This window comes from Limulus polyphemus, unplaced genomic scaffold (genome assembly GCF_000517525.1).
Source record: "Limulus polyphemus unplaced genomic scaffold, Limulus_polyphemus-2.1.2 Scaffold51, whole genome shotgun sequence".
NCBI lineage: Eukaryota > Metazoa > Arthropoda > Merostomata > Xiphosura > Limulidae > Limulus > Limulus polyphemus.
The window spans coordinates 703722-708102 of record NW_013665661.1 but is presented as its reverse complement, the minus strand read 5'-3'; the positions used below and the strand labels follow the sequence as shown (position 1 = coordinate 708102).

General features: G+C 32.6%; 1 long non-coding RNA gene across 1 annotated transcript in view; it reads left to right on the top strand.

The window, feature by feature from the left end:
• LOC111086759 overlaps positions 1 to 3703 on the top strand; it is a 10203-nt gene extending 6500 nt beyond the window's left edge. The window contains exon 2 of the long non-coding RNA XR_002611484.1: positions 2931 to 3703. This is a non-coding gene — a long non-coding RNA (uncharacterized LOC111086759). The remainder of the gene's footprint in view (positions 1 to 2930) is intronic.
• The last annotated feature ends 678 nt before the right edge of the window (positions 3704 to 4381 follow it).

Sequence of the window (4381 nt, the reverse complement as noted above, 5' to 3'; positions counted from 1 at the left end):
ATACATGGACAGACTTACAGAAGCTATTAGTCATTTCTATTGGAACAAAAAAGCAGCCTAATGTCATTTCACACTTTCTATAGAACTTATATGTTTATAGACTATATTAATATTTGTTTATAATTAACGTGTGATGATCACTGTGTTATACCAGACTTTCCCTTTTGCTAGTTTATTGTGCAGTGGAAATTAAATCCAACACAGACATGTTCGAAATGATTATTATGTTCGTAAAACCCATGATTTTCCTACTTTCTTTAAATAAATAATTAAACCTTTTTCTTAAGGACATCTAAAACTCTAAAAATACAATTTAAAATGTTTATATTTTGCTCTAATGGATAGACTAATAGATTTCGTATTAAGAATATCACAGACTTAACCTTGTGTCTTGAATCCAGGTTGCTATGAAGAAAAACTTGAGACTTGAATGCAGGTTTGATTGCATCTAATGTGCATCTAACTTTGAAACATGAGCTTTATTACAAAAAAAATGTTATAAACCTAACTTCGGATCTCAGTTCTCACGCTGTTGTTATTCATTTATAAGTACTTAAAGTGTTAAGCCACATTCGGTATTCTTTGAATTGAAACCTTTGTGAAAATCATTTCCCAATCACTGTAATGTTGTTATTCATTTATAAGTACTTAAAGTGTTAAGCCACATTCGGTATTCTTTGATTTGAAACCTTTGTGAAAAACATTTCACAAATCACTGTGTTTCTACAATAAACTCATTTCAATGATATCCGTAAGAACTGTTGTTTGTTTATAGCGTAAAGTTTTAACCGTTTTTTAGAAATTATCGATATTTGAGTCCTGGCTACTACAGAGACCTGTTGACGTTGACGTATTTTTGCTTAGTGATGTATGTTCATGTATAAGTTATCTCCGCAATAACAGGAGATTCTATAGATTTTAATTAGTAAGCGGACTGAACTAAGTGAATGACAGGACACTGTGGAGGAAAGACTCGTTACAAAACTATACAAAAGCCAGAGGTTAGAGATGAAACGAACGCAAAAACGTGCTCTTTTCAGATTCATCTTCTCTGAAATCCTGGTCCGAAAGCAGCTCGAGTTCTAATTATGGAGTCGATAAGATAAACGTTGTAAGGAATCCAAAGAATTAACGTGTACAGCATTCCAGACAAACTATAACAGAACTAAACTAAGACTATAATTAAGAGTGGACTGTACTGTACAAAATTTAAGATTAGACTGAATTTATCCAAAACTAAGACTTATCTGTCTTACAATAGATCTGAAATAAAATTATCCTTAGTAATTGTGCTTACGAGTTCCATGTTATAGGTTAATGACTGCTCTGTTTTACATCTAAGTGTCGTCTCTTTGCCAGATGTTTACATTTGTGGGCATTAAGGCTCAGCTGACCAATGAGAATACAATAATAGTCTAAAATTGATGGCAAGAAAAATGACATGACATTCTTAAGGTACTGATTTTAAGCAGTCAATAGTAGACTTCTAAAGACAACTAAGTAAAGAAATACGCATCATTGTTTATATTTCGCAATGCAACTTACGGAAGGTTAGGTTTAATATTAAACACCTAATTTATTTTGCTTGTTTGTTTTGGGAATTTCGCACTAAGCTACTCGAGGGCTATCTGCACTGATTTAGAAGTGATAGACTAGAGGGAAGGCAGCTAGTCAACACCAGCCACCCGCAACTCTTTGGCTTCTCTTTAACCAACGAATAGTGGGATTGACCGTCGGTGACGGGATTCGAACACGCGACCTTCAAGTTGCGAGGAGAACGTCCTAACCACCAAGTCATTACGGTTAATCTAATGTCTTGAATGCTATACACACAAAAACTGGAGACTTGAATACAGGTTGATTGCTATAAAGGCGTTATTTACACTTATTCTTATTTACATGAATCTTATTGCAATAGAAACGATACAACTCTAACTTCAAATCTTATGCAGTTTTCTGCAACATTTCAGCTTATTTTTATTATCAATAACTTTAAGCACTTTGTCTGAGTACCTTGTGGCTTACTGAATGTAAGGTGTTCTATTTTTCAAGTGTTCATCAAAATCTGAGAATATAAGTTTAAGCCAACGGCATTTTAAGCTACATGTTATTTTATATCTGAAACAATCACTCAAATGAGTATGAAACAATAGCTTAATTTTGGACATTTATGAGGAAAGGTTATGTAATATTCTACCTACACAGGCCACGTAAATACGTGTATGTCGCATAAGGAGTGCAGAAACGTGCACCAATGTTGGCTCTAACCGGTTTGTAAGGTGCAATAATTACTTGATTTCTAACATAACAGTTAGTGTATGTGTGTCACAAAATTATTATGATTGGTTGAATCAAACTACAATGTCAACAAACTGTCTTTATTTTCAGGTGTACGTTTACAAGAGAGTTTCAGATACAAAACAAAACATACTTCCTTCAAACTATTTTTAAAAAATACAAAATAATGCTTGGTTAAATCACAAAACACATTTACAGCTTTTGGATAATATAAATAAATAATATAAATAATATAAATTTCATATTTCAATCCCGCCCAGCTTGAGAGCTTATATCTCAAAAGCACTGGGTTCGGTAACCACGGTTGGCACAACAAAGGTAGTCCATCATGTAGCTTCGCGTTAATAAAAAACAACTTTCAATCGGTTTTTGTCCAGGAGATTTGATATTACAGCCATCACTAGTTATTTGTTGCCACAAATGAATGGAGAAATTCTTGTAATAATTATCACATAACTATTCGTCAGTATATTAATATAAAATGCTTTGTTTGGATGTGAAATATAGTTCGACATTAATAAATTATTCGGGCTTTTAATAACAATGGTGTAAAATTGGGGCTTGTATCTTTTTTTCCTATCTTCCCGTCAAACAACCTGTAGAAAGTTTATATCAATCATTATTTTTTTTAGGTCTCATGGAATCGTTGCTTCTCCTCCATCATTTTGACGCCCAACTCTGTGTTTTCTACTTATCTTTATCACGGACTGTGCAGTCGTAATGGAGATAGTTACCGGAATGGCGAGCAGAACAACACTCTTTAAGGTTTATGAAGCAGAAAGATAAGTTCGTGTATTCCGTACAAACTTGAACAAGGAAGATACAAGCAAGTATCGACTGACGCTGGTAATAAAGGAGACCAACTATAAGCTAGCCTGTTCTCCCGGAAGAAATTGCTTTATTGCAGATTACTCTACTTTCTCCTTCTTCCCTTTCCCGTCTTTTCTACTGATTTCATTTCCACTTTTTGGTTTTCTTTTGATGCGGATGATTTGGTCTCGTTATTCTAATCGTTTTGTGCTAGTTACCATAACAGTAAAAGTTCTTATTTCTGAGTGTTTACGTATAAATCGTACTAGCTACCATGTCAGTAAAACTTTTTTATTTCTGAGTGTTTACGTATAAATCGTGCTGGTTACCATGTCAGTAAAAGTTCTTATTTGTGAGTGTATACTTGTAAATCGTGCTAGTTAACATGACAGTAAAAGTTCTTATTTATTAATGTATACATATAAATCGTGCTACCTACCGAGCCAGCAAAAGTTCTTACAAAAAGTTATTTTTCTAAATTGAATTATGCCAATCAGATTTTGAAAATAAAGCGCAATGGTTGCTTTAATTTAAGAACGTTCTCTCCGTGTATAAGCACGCCATGGTATAAAACTTAGAGCAAGTTTAGTGAAAAGAATATGTAACAAAAATTAACAATAATTCTGAAAACAAGCCAAACTAAAATTCCGGTAATTCCTTATTTTATTTGTACTGAAATTCAATCGCATATTTTGTTTATCAAATGAAATTCCTAGATGGGATCAGACTCTCATTCTGCGCAATTTTAATAATATAAAATGGAAATATCGACATAGGCGATAACGATATTTGATGACTAAGTTCAATGTATTTTACTTTGTGTAATGTAAAGTGTCATCCACGGAGCATCACAAAAGTTTTTTCGTATATGAAAATTTGAAAGCCATCTTTTTGTATTTTATAAATTTTAAAATCTAAGCTTAAATTAAGCTTGAGAACAGACATTAATTAGTTGTTTTTTATGCATTATTTGTGCCACCGAATATTTTTATTATCCTTAATAACATTTATTTTGGCAAATAATTTCTAATTTCGTGTAATTTCTGCTATCCTTTTTTTTCACAGTTTTAATCTTTTTAAGCTAGAGAAATCCTAGGAGTAACTACATCACGCTTATTTTACTTAACCCTGTATAGTTGTAGTTATCAAATCAAAGTTTCTTATGTCATTCAAAACCATCTGTAAACTCACTGCTTTAAACAAAAAATAGTGAAATTGTATAATGACAGGTAATATTATTTGTGTAGCGAACAAATATGAACCCAGCAAGAAA